The sequence below is a fragment of the Nelumbo nucifera genome, chromosome 1, assembly GCF_055504915.1.
Source record: "Nelumbo nucifera cultivar China Antique chromosome 1, China Antique-T2T, whole genome shotgun sequence".
Lineage (NCBI taxonomy): Eukaryota > Viridiplantae > Streptophyta > Magnoliopsida > Proteales > Nelumbonaceae > Nelumbo > Nelumbo nucifera.
Window position 1 is genome coordinate 22,958,598 of NC_142649.1, and position 13,169 is coordinate 22,971,766.

Below are 13,169 nucleotides of genomic sequence, written 5' to 3' on the forward strand. Positions count from 1 at the left end.
GTGCTGAAGTTGAATATAGGTCAATGGCTAACAGAGTGGCTGAAATTCTATGGCTGAGATCACTACTTGAGGAGTTGGGTATTGAGTATGAGAAGCCCCTGATGCTGTATTGTGATAATCAAGCGGCTATTAATATATCACACAATCCGATGCAGCATGACAGAACTAAACATATTGAAGTTGATCGACATTTTGTACGAGAGAGGGTCTCATCACAAGAAGTGTGTCTCCCATACATCACATCCAACATGCAGCTAGCAGATAGTCTCACCAAAGCTGTACCAAGGAAGAAGCTAGAGGCGGATCTATCCAAGTTGGAAATGATAAACATTTATTCCCAACTTGAGGGGGAGTGTAGAGAACACTGATGTGGGCCCCACAACTATGGTCCCACTGTGTTCGTAGGGTAGAATGTGTTCTAGTCATCCTAGGGTTAGTTGGTGGTCAATTGGTTATTTCAGTTTTATTTTGTTATATTTGTTATGTAAATATTAAGGGCAGATCTGTCATTTCCATGTAATGAGCATAACCTATAAATACTAAATAGAAGTGGCAGCGGCAGAACATTCAGAGTTTGTCCCTCCTTTCAACCCTTTGTGTTCTACAGTTCTCTCTTCTCTTTCTCTTCTCTTCTCTACATTTTCCTTCTATTTTCGAACCTGAAATCTATTAGGGTTCAAGGCTGATAGCAGTCTTGAACTTCTACTAATCCTATTTCACCATTCCATTTTGTTCAGTGTCATATCCACCATTAAATTGTGGGTGCTTAAATCATTTCTTGTTGCTTCCACCCAAGGCCTTTTTGGTTTGCCTGTCTATTTTAGCCCCTTCAACTCGTAATAGATCATTGTTTTACAACACCCAGTGAGCTATCAGCCACATGAATCCTATTTCACCATTCCACTCTGTTCAGTGTCATCTCCATCATTGAATTTTGGGAGCTTAAATCATTTCATATTACTTCCTCCCAAGGCCATTTTGGTTTGCTCCCATCTCTTCTAGCCCCTTATATTTGTAATAAACCATTTTTTTTCTAACAGGTGCTGTGGATGGCCTCCTATGCACATAACCAAACAAATTAGATCACCCGGTGAAACAATCAAAACCATCCCAAATCTGGGACCGAGTGAGCTGTCTGGTTTACAGGTTTGACCATTTGGGTGAATGACAGTTTGAAAACACTGATCTGTCTATGATTCCATCCAAAGCTATCAAGGTTTTTGGCTGCAGCATGAAATCCTTGAGCCTTGGTTCCTATTTTTCTTTGCAGTTGACAGGTAATGAGTGTTTCCAGAGGATTCTGAAATTTGACAATCAATCACTACCTGTCAGTCAATGCCTCAATGTATGTAATTGCCTTCTCCTGGTCAATGGTAAGCAGGCGAAGGACTCAAAGACCATAATATCTCATAGAACCTTTATTTTAAGAGTCCTAAGTCCTAACCTATGGGAAACACTCATGGGGCGCGCTCTGTGGGAAGCAGAGATGTGAATTCGGAAAGTTAAAAGCTGAAGTCATAAGGTCAAGGTGGAATGCATACCAATTGAAGGGGGATGTCTGGTCACATACCTTCCTGGTTTGCTTTTTGATCAGTTCTGTCATCCGTGCGAATCCACTTATTTTTGGGATTCTTCAAACTTACACCAACGCAGTTCATAAAAAAGGATTTGCTTGGAAAAGTTAAAGTAGCGTGTTTGAGCTGCAAAAAGGTGCATTGTACGTATTATGGCAAGGGTTTTTATTTATTTATTACCTTTTTGTCTTTTGTATTGGCTTTTTTCTTTGTTTTTTTTAGGTAGTGGGGTATTAGGTTAAGGGATTCATTTTATGATTTTAAGGGTCGTAGTTTTCCAGAAAACGGGGCTTAAAAAAAAGGAAATGACCCATTAAGAACTTTGGTAGTGTTTGAGATTTCAATTCAGTAGAATGCTATATTGGCATCTTGTAACATAAATTAAAGCTGTAAATGGATTGCAAAATCAGAATCTGATCCCATTATTGAAAATTTGCATCCAAATCCAATTTGAAATTTGATCGCATTTGAAGACCTTATATTTGAATTTGAATCCTAAGATCGGATTTAATTCAACTCTGTTTAAATTTTTTTAAATATAAAAAGGCTAGAAGTTCATTACTTATCATCTTTTATATATAATAAATTAATGTAAATATAATATATTGAATTTATTATATATAATATAATATATGAAAAAATATTTTTATAGTTTAAATATAACTATATAATTTTTATATATTAAAATCAATAAACATTATGATATAATTGGAATTGGATTTTAATTATATTGGATGGAGTCAAATCTGGATCTGATCTGATTATTAATCAAATGCAGATTGTAAAAATCAAATCTAATCTAATTATTAATTGAATGCAGATTTGTAAAGTTCAAATCCAATCTAATTACATAAATACATCATCTGAATCCAAAATAATCAGATCGATGTTAGATTAGACCACAGAGTTTCAGTTATCATTAACAGGTTTACACAAAATCATAAAACTATGGTTTTGTTTTTAAAAGTTACATGTTTAAAAAAAAATAAGGGCATTTTTCTAAAGGAGTATGGTTCATAGAAAAGTAGAGGATGGTTCCTAATAAAAAGTCATAAAGAAGTAGAGGATGGCTCATCCTAGGGTCCAGCACAACCATGTGGGAAGCTCCCTTTAGGAAGCTATGGGCTTGAGCCTAGGAGTTGGCCCTAACTCCTAAGCCATAAAGACCTATGACCTCTTGCTACATTGGTCTCAGTGGCATCTCTTCCACATAGGATCCCCCCCCCCAAGTTTAGCCGACTGGTTCCGTCCCCTGCTTCCTTGATCATGACCTGACTACCTTTTGCAATGGTCCCCAAATGGGGCCCACCAAATAAATTCCATACCTAGGCCCATTAGTAGTAGACATATAAGTCTCAGAAGTCAACCTCTGTATTCTCTCATTAAATCCATTCATCTTAACATGTTTGGACTCTTGGGTCGAAACCCTGAAACTAAACTTCAACCAACTCGTGGAGACTGGAGAGTCACTGCAAGTTAACTGGAAGCGGGTGTTTGGGGGGAGATGAGAACTGAATCTGGTTCTCATTTTTCCTTTGAAAGTTTAGAAAGCAACTCTCTCTCTCTCTCTCAATAATGCAAAAGTGTTTGGACCATGTCTCCTAGGTCAAAGCATGAGGAGACATGGAGCAACCACGTCTCTACTCATACCACACTCAAGTGGGAATCATGGCCTGCACAAATATTCGAGGAACACATGGGATTTTGTTTGATAACTTTGTCCTTGTTGGTGAAATTTACTAATAATTTTACTGGAATCATCTATCCCTCCTTTTGGCTTTCCAAAGACTAGGCATTCATGTTGTATCCTTATTCGTTAAACAAGCAAAGAAAAGGGCAGTTAGTTCAAAGTCCAAAGTCTATTTTAATCCATCAAATGTTCTTTTTGTCTCCTAAACGTGATTTCTTTTTTGATCAGGCATTATTTATATAGGAAGATAACAATCATGTATACACTAATCTGTACATGATTTGATTATTCAACAAATGGAGACAAAAAAAAAAAAACTATAGATCTAAAGTATTGATTGCAGAGATACACATAAGTTGTGTATCATACAATTCAAAGGGATGATACATTTAATTTTTTTTTTTTTTTTTTTTTGCAAGTTTCAAGAGTTGAGTCAGGCACATCTCTAAGAAGGGTATTAATCTTCAAAAAGTGGCCAAATGCCCTAGTATCGATGAATTCAAAAACTGATATATATCATACAATAATGCTTTGAACTTTCATCAGACTGGATGGTCGGACAAAAAAAACCCGAGAATCATTCAGTTAATTGGTTCTGTTTCACTTTAAAACTGTTTTTTGGCCAAAAACTGTTGATTAGGTCAGCGATTCGTTGACCCGGTCAGTCAAACAGTCGAACCGTCAACTTGGACAACAGTTTTTGACTATTTTTTTTTTCAGTTAGAATGGGCTGTCCGTTCAAACCAAACAGTTGAATTGTTTGACCCGATAACCGATCCCTAAAATGGTTCCCTATCCGGTTCAGTTTTAAAAACCTTGCTTTGAAATGTCAATGCATCAGTCTTGGCACAGATTGAACCAAAACTTATACCCAACCCAACCCAACTGAATGGAGATGGGGTATTGAACCCACCCTCATATATAGTGCATATATATTCAATTGACCAAATGTAAATGGCAATGGTCAGGTTCGGCACAAGTTATTCACCCCAACTTGAACAAAATTAAGACCGACCTGATCCAAACTTTTATTACTCTCAAATAAAAATTATTGTAAATTATATTTAAAAGAAATTATAAATTCCTCCATCTTCGTCTCTTTTGTGTTCCCTTATTCTTTCTCCTCAAGTCCCGACTCCTGAGTCCTCTGTAGTCTATATCTCTAGCAATCTGGTTGGTAGTTCACTTAACCCAGTATCCCTTCTTTCTTCTTTCTATCGGTATTTGGTAATTAATTGATCGTTACCTCTCTGGTTTGCAGAGTTGCAGTTGGCTTCCTTTAACACCTTCAAAACACTCCCAGTCTTTTGCATCAATTTAAATGAAATTGCTGAAAAACAAATGATACCTTGAAGAAAATTGATGAATAGATGGGAGATCTAATATGGCTAGACCTTTCAGAAATTGCACTTTTTAGACTTTTTAGTTGCTACTTCCTTCTTTATATTTAATTTTCATCATATTTGCAAGGTTTAAAATATTGATATATCCGATACGTGGGTAGGGGCGTTTTCGACAAATCAATACTGTTTTTTTTACTTTTTTTATGTTTTTCTGAAACCGGTTCAAGGGGCCAGTTTAAGGCTCCTCCACCCCCTAAACCGGTTAAACCCCAATACACCCACTATTAAAACATATCAAAGGGGTCCTAGAATAATACATATCGGATAATACGAATCGATACAGACCGATACGTATCGATGCTTTGAACCTTCGATATTTGTACTTTGAATTAAAGTTTAGGAATAAGTATACTGTAGTCTCCCTCAGAATCTGAAATTAATGAAAACACTGAAAAGGTTGTAGCAACAGCTATAAATTGAAATAGGCAGATGCAGCATATTCCAAGTGTAACCTTTTAAGCATGGTTACCATTAATGATCATTAAATACATATTGCACTAATTGTTAGTTGAAGGCAATTTTTATGGTACCTGAAAAAAAAAGCTTTTTAGGTACCATATAAATCCGTTTGAAATCTTAAGTTGTAGCAAGTATGGAAACAAAAATGTTTGATTAGATAAACAAGAGAGAGAACAATAAAGAATACTAATTATAGGTTACAAGTAGAACCATTATACAGGAAATTTATCTTTTTTTGATAATAATAGGAAATGTATATTGGCATCTAAATATTTTTTTATTAAATATTTTATGATTATTATAATATTATTTTAAACTTAAGACTGTGTTTGGTTGCAGTACAATTTTATTTGTATTAGTATAAATGCATGGGAGTGCAAATAAAAAAAATGCAAATTCTGATTTAATTTTGTTTTGGGTTTCACTTTATTCTGCTTGAGACCTTATTTTACTTCATTTGTATTTCAATCAAACAAAATAAGATAAATTTTAAAATAAAAATGAGGCATAGAAAATCATTTACGTACACTACCATGATGATTTTGCATCAGTGCAAATAAATTCGCATTACAACCAAACACAGCATAAAGAAATAAAGTACATTATCTGTTGGTAAGCTTTGAAAGCTACTATCTTCTATGACTAACTTTCTATATAAGAAAAGGACAAAAGAAGAAATTTAAATAAAAGATATTCAACGTACCGTGTCTACAACCATTCATCTATAGACTATTTTTTATGCATTCTGTACAATGTAGTTACTAAATAAATAGATCTAACATCTTCAACCATTATTTTAATCCATTTGGATATTTTTTTCATGGATCAAATTGTATTGCAATTTGTTAGATTGGAAAGTTTCATCTCAAAAGTTTTTAATATTTTCTTATTATTTATGATTTTTTCGAACCCCAAAATTTTATATGTTATGAATGCTACTATTATATGTTAGAGGAAATTATGAATGCTACTATTATATGTTAAACTTCAAAAAACAAGATTTCTCAATTTAAAGTCTTTTGAGTTTTGCACAAAGTCCATTTCCAAAACTTGAAAGTTTTTAAATTTTCTCCAGTTCATAAGATAAATGAAATTAAAAGGGTTATTACCGTTCAAAGTGCATTTAATGCCTTAAATTAACATGAGAGAGAGAGAGAGAGATTAAACAAGTGGCAATTGGTTCACCTAATTAATGCTTGTGTGGTGTTCTAGGTGTGCTTAGCATTCATTATCATTAAATTCACAATGTGCTAGTTGTTATCTGATCAGAAAGTACTTTTTACCCCTAGTTATTGGGTTTTAAATGATTTTTTTCATAGATGCTCTTCTGTAAATTTTGATTAATTGGCATTCCTCTTGTGTTTTTTTATAATATTCCTACATTATTAGATTATTTAAAAAGCATGGAATCTTGAATTCTTGATATACACATCTAAACTGCAAATTAAACAAAACCTTAATCAAGCCTTTTATTCTAATTATATAAGGACCAATGCAGGCCATTTGGGGTCCTGTCACAGTTCTGAAACTAATGAAAAAAATAGAAATCCTTCTACCAAGGGTACCAAAATACTGAGGGATGAATATAAAATTCACTAAAATATGGGGTATCAATCCCTAAGAACCTAGGAAACCTATCCTTCTATTCCATAGGAAATTAACCATGCATCCCCAACCACCAAAAAAAATTAAAAAGAAAAGGAAAAAAGAAAAAAAAATTCTTAAATCTTTCTTATACAATAATTAATCAAGGAGAAAATGGGTTAATTAAGCTTATTAGTTTTTCAATTGATTTAGGTAGTTATCCGTCACTACTACATAAAACATAAACAAAACTTCTGTCAAGAATTAAATTATTCCGAAGCATCAGAACCTCATATGACACTGCTAATATTTTAGAGAAGTTTGGTGGGGGAATAGATCAAACAACCATAGAAATAAGACTTGTGATGGAACCAAGGAATTGAATTCTTTTATTGAGAAGACCTATAGAACCAAAGACTTTGCGCAAAGCCATTGGATGTAAGACAAATATCAGAATTTGAAAATTTTTTATGAGACTATATTTAATATTTAAATATCTTGGTTTTTGTTTATAATTTTATCCTATCATTCAACTTGTTTCTAAAGATCTAAACTACGACCGAATAACTGATGCATTATTCGAAAGCCTTTAATAAACAACATGGCAAAGGGTAATCAGTTCTTTTTTTTTTTTTTGAGAGGGGGTTTGATAAACATTAACAAACCCCATAAAATAACATAGAAATCCCTAACTAAATTTTGTGGTCTTATGTGTTTTGAATACTACCTACACCTCCTATGGCTAATAATTTTCCTTAGGCTGTGTTTGGTTGAGATGCAATTTTATTTGCACTAAAGCAAATGCATGGGAGTGCAAATGAAAAAAATGCAAATTCTCATTTAATTTTGTTTTGGGTTTTACTTTATTCTGCTTTATGTCTTAATTTACTTCATTTATACTAAAATCAAACAAAATAAACTAAAATTTGAAACAAAAATAGGTCAAAATTTACACTCAAATCATTTGCATTGCCATGGTTTTACATCAGTACAAATTTGTTTGCATTGCAACCAAACACAGCCTTAAATTCAATTTCCATGCCTAATCAGCACTTTTTTGTTAATTAATAAACATTAACAAACTCCATAAAATAACATACAAACCCGTAATTAAATATTTTGGTCATATGTATTTTGAATACTAACTACACCTCCTGTGGCTAATAATTTTCCTTTGGAAATGATTGAACTTCAATTTCCATGACTAATCAACACTTTTTTGTTAATTAATAAACATTCACAAACCCCATAAAATAACATAAAAAATTCCCTAAATTAAATCGTGTGGTCCTAATGTATTTGGAATACTACTTGCATCTCCTATGGCTAGCTAATTTTCCTTTGAAAAATATTGAAATTAATTTTCTATGGCTCATCCGGTTTTTATTAATTAATAAACATTAACAAACCCCATAAAATAACTTAAACATCGCTAATTAAATCTTGTGGCCCTATGTGTTTTGAGTACTACTTGCATCTCCTATGGCTAATTTTCCTTTGAAAAAGATTGAAATTCATTTTCCATGGCTAATTAGGTTTTTTTGTTAATTAATAAACATTAACAAACCCCATAAAATAACATAGCATCCCAAGGCTGCATTTGGAATCAGTGTAAAAGTACACCGATGACGTTTTACACTGAATTGTGAAAGTGACTGTTGATTTTTGAAAAATGCAATGGGTGAAGAGTGTAAAGTTTTACATCAATAAAATCAATGTAGTATTTATATCGATAATCAATGTAAAACTTTATGTTCAATAGGTTTTACATCGATTATCGACGTAAAACTCCACTCTATCCAAATTTATGCAAAACTGAACCGAAATGAAGTTTTATGTCAATCATAATTACACTCTTCTTCCAAATGCAGATAATAAACTTTTACACCGTTCTTGATTTACACCGATTCTAAATGCAACCTAATTAAATCTTGTGGTCCAATGTTTTGAATATTACTTTGCATCTCCTATATAGCTAATTTCCTTTTTTTTAAAATATTGAAATTCAACTCCTACAGACTGGGTTTTTTTAGCTCATTCCAGAGAATGTATTCACTGGAACAAACTGGAAATTTGGAAGCATCCACCAAGTTGGTCTTCATTCAAATTGTTTGAAACCTAGAAACTTTGTTTTTTCTAAGTCTTCAATAATCCATGAAGTTTGAATCGACACCCAAGTTCAAACTTCAAAGAGCCTCTAGCTCTTGGTCTTATCGGCAAAGTTGGATAGAGTATGCAGAACGTACCATGTAATTGGAATATCTTGTCTCAGACCTTCACATAGAGACCAAAAGATTCCAATCCTACTGTAAACGCATGGGATCCAAATGCCAACAGCTGTGGCATACCATTGGTCGTTGCTTTGAAGGGTTAACTGTTGGTTTGTCTCTTTGGTGGGTGAGTGTTCCAACGAGTAAAGTTTCATGATTTAGCTTCATTTGGTCTAGTCCCATTCCAAGGTGTTTAGGATTCAAGAAAGTTTCAAACATTTTGATCAAATTCACTCGAGAGGAATATGACCTCACCCAATTGTATAGTATCTAGCACACGCGGCAAAATACAATAGGTATAAACATCGGACCCACTATATTGTAACTCTACAGAAATAACATTATTCTTTTAATAAATAAAAGGAGCAGAATGATACCTGAGAAGTCATTCTGCTCCTCACAGAAGGCGCCTCACACTGATCACACAGGCTTATCTTACCATGCATTGAAATCATCTTCCCGTGTATAATAATGTACAAGTACGGAAAATATTCCAAATGCACGGTGGGATGTGCCTGTGAGGTCGGTGTGAGGTGCCCTATGTAAGGAGAAGATACGGTCTTCATTATGTAGGTGGTAAAAAGTTTTTTTTTAATGATCAAATTAAGCACCTTTGTTGGAATTGGGATCTGCTCCTCACTGGGTGTGCCTCACACCGACCTCACAGTCACATCCCACCCAGTATTGAGAACATCTTCTCATGAGAAGTAAGCGAGATGTTTCCAATGTGCAGGCAGGACATGCTGTGAGGTGCGCTTTGTCGAGTTTGGCACAGGGTAAGTGTATGCTCGCACCGTTCGAACATCCCCTTGCAACTTTACATTGAGAATATTTCCCATCAGATAAATCAGAGATATTTCCAACATAAGGCTGTAACAGCAAGCTGAACTCGACTCTGAAACTTGCACCGACTTCGGGGTTGCCACGTGGATAGCTGACTTGGCATATCTGAGTCCTTTATTTGATGATTCGAACATTTAGATTTGTCCATAGTCACACTATTGATCAATGTATAAAGGCATAAACTTGGGTCTACGGCCACAAATACGTGAAAGAATCAGTGTTGTCAGAATTGGACCATACCAGATAATTGAACCCGTGAAATTGTACCCCGAAGAACTTTTCAGTTTTTTCTTTGTTTTCATGGGGCTATACAACGGGCCGGGGTACTTTTTTTATCTCACGTACCCACAGCCCGCCGAGATCTTCTATGAATACAGCCGTGTATATCAGGTTATGTAACCAATCACAAGTACTGAATACGCTTATGTTTCATACATATGGAATCCAATGGGCCCACATCCATATGGATCCTTAGTGAATGTTACACTGACATGTTCACTCGTGACACACGTACCTATTCACACATGACACATGTTGGTCTTGTGTATGGAACACTGACATATTTATGTGCTATCGATTATATAATTTGTCATACATGTTTGTAGTCGTAGCAGATTCGGAGTCACAGACCACCTCCGCCCCACAACCCTGGTGAATGCGAAAATTAATCCCAAATCTTTACTATAATCAGTCAGAGACTTTACCAATTGAGCCCGTTGGCAGCTTCGTTAGGGTTCTGGTTATTTGATGTTTGATGGTTTTTATCAAGGTTTTTAAAACCGATTTGGAGAACGAAACAGTCAAGGGTATGGTTCCCAGGTCGAATGGTTGGACCGTTGGAATTGAACGGTTAATTCATTCTAATAAAAAACATAAAAAAAAAATGTCAAAATGGTTTGAACGGTTAATTGCCCGAATCAGTGATTTGTTGACTAAAATCAATGATTTTTAACAAAAATCTGATTTTGAGAAAAAACAAAACTGGTCATTCCGGTCGACCGTCCGGTCTGATCCAGTTTTGAAAACCATGGTTCTTATGAAGAGAATGATATAACCAGCCAATTAACAAGTAAAACCATGACCCATTGAGCTTTTCGGTTTTCTGTGCAGTCCAAACCTAGATACATTGCGAAGAACAATTGGATCAGGGACCCTGGTCAATGGATTAGGATGCAACATTCCATAGGCCATATATAGTTTTGGTATTTCTTACAACCTAGTACAGGGGAAGCACAGAAATCCTATGATCCTTTGCCGCTTATGTTCAGAGGGATGTCAACTTGTCAAGTAAGGCTGTCAATGGGTTGGGTCTGGTACCGGTTCCATTTGGATGACTTCAAATCTGCGCCCCACAACGTTCCACAATACATCCCCACCCTGTATTGTGAACATCTCCCGATGATAATACTAGTCTCGATGATGTCATCATTGGGAGATGTTCCCAATACAGGGCGAGATGTGTTGTGGGACGTTGTGGGGCACCCCCTTGTGGGGCGCAGATGTAAATTCCATTTGGATTAGGGTAGATTTCTTAAAATATCCCTATTATTTAGTTAAATGACAAATTGTATCCTTATTGTTTAACTATTTTCTTAAATTGTCCCTACTGGTTTTAAGAAATGGATAAAATTCCTTATTTACCCTTTGTCTTCGTTTTTTTGATACACATGCTTTCCGATTCCTAGACACTAGGAAATGCACCCTACAATTTCATCGGAGTTTTATGATAAAAGATAAGGATGTAGGAGAGAGAGAGTAAAAAATAAAAGAATGGTTGTATTATTTGACTTGTCGACTAGGCTAAGATAGGTACAATATATATACACAAAAATAAAAGAATAAATAAAGAAACTAAGAATAGGAGCCTATGTACAAATATTTTCTAATTAATTCTTTCTAATTTAGTAGCTGCCAAATTTGTGTGAGATCCTTTATTGGTAATTGGAGGAAATCTATCATTGGCAGCTGCTAAATATCATTTATTCTTGGTTGCTATTCTGGATTGAGATCTGTCATTGGTAGCTGCTAAATATCCTTTATTCTCAGTTGCTATTCTGGATTGAGAGCCTCCATTGGTATGCCAGTCTTGTGGAGCTACCTTCTGGAGGAATTTCCTTAATATGCCCCCTCAAGCGAAACGGGGCGGGAAGCACGTGAAGCTTGGACCGGAGAAAATCAAACCGAGCTGGAGCAAAAGTTTTGGTAAAAACATCGGCCAGCTAATCATCAGTAGAGATATATCGGACATCCAGATTTTTATGAAGAATATGATCACGTAAGAAATGAAAGTCCACTTCGATGTGCTTGGTGTGAGCGTGAAACACCGGATGCGCTGCTAGATACGTGGCACCAATATTATCACAGTAAATTATAGGCGGAACAAGCTAATGAACACCCAAATCCTGTAGTAGGGACTGAAGCTACAACACTTCTGTGGTGGAGTTAGCTAAGGAGCGAAATTCGGCTTTAGTGCTAGAATGGGCAATGGTGGGTTATTTCTTCGCACTCCAAGAGATTAAATGAGATCCCAGGAAATACCATAACCACCAGTAGACCGGCGGTCATCAGGGCAACCAACCCAATCAGCATTTGAAAAAGCAACTAAATATCCAGGATAATTGGATGCAAAAACTAGTTCATGTTCAATTGTGCCTTTGAGATAATGCAGAATGCGTTTTACTACCGTCCAATGATCACTGGTCGGGTTTTGAAGGAATTGACAGGCTTCGTTCACCGCAAAAGCCACATCTGGACATGTAAGTGTAACATACTACAGGGCCCCGACAATGCTACGATACTGAGTAGGATTAGGAAGTGGGTCTCCTTGAAATTTAGACAATCGAGACGTAGGAGCCATAGGCATGGTCAAGGGTTTAGATCCTACCTAATTAGTTTTTTGTAGGAGAATCAAAATGTAACGCCTCTGAGAAAGAAATAATCCAATCTTGTCCCAATGAGCTTCTACTCCAAGAAAATAGTGTAGAGATCCAAGATCCTTAAGAGAGAAGCTTCAAAACAAATCCACAATTAGTTGAGAAACATGAGCAGCAGAAGACCCAGTAACAATAATATCATCAACATAAACCAAAATATATAGAGAAATATTATTTTTGGTGTAAATGAAGAGAGAGGGATCACATTGAGAGCTTTTGAAGCCAAGACCATGAAGTCTTTGACTGAGGCGAGAAAACCAAGCCTGAGGGGCTTGACAAAGACCATATAGAGCCTTTTTAAGCTTGCAGACATAATCTAGACGTATCTGATCCTCAAAACCCCGGGGTTGTTTCATATAAATATTTTCTTGAATAAAGCCATTCAGGAAGGCATTGTGAACATCTAGCTGCTT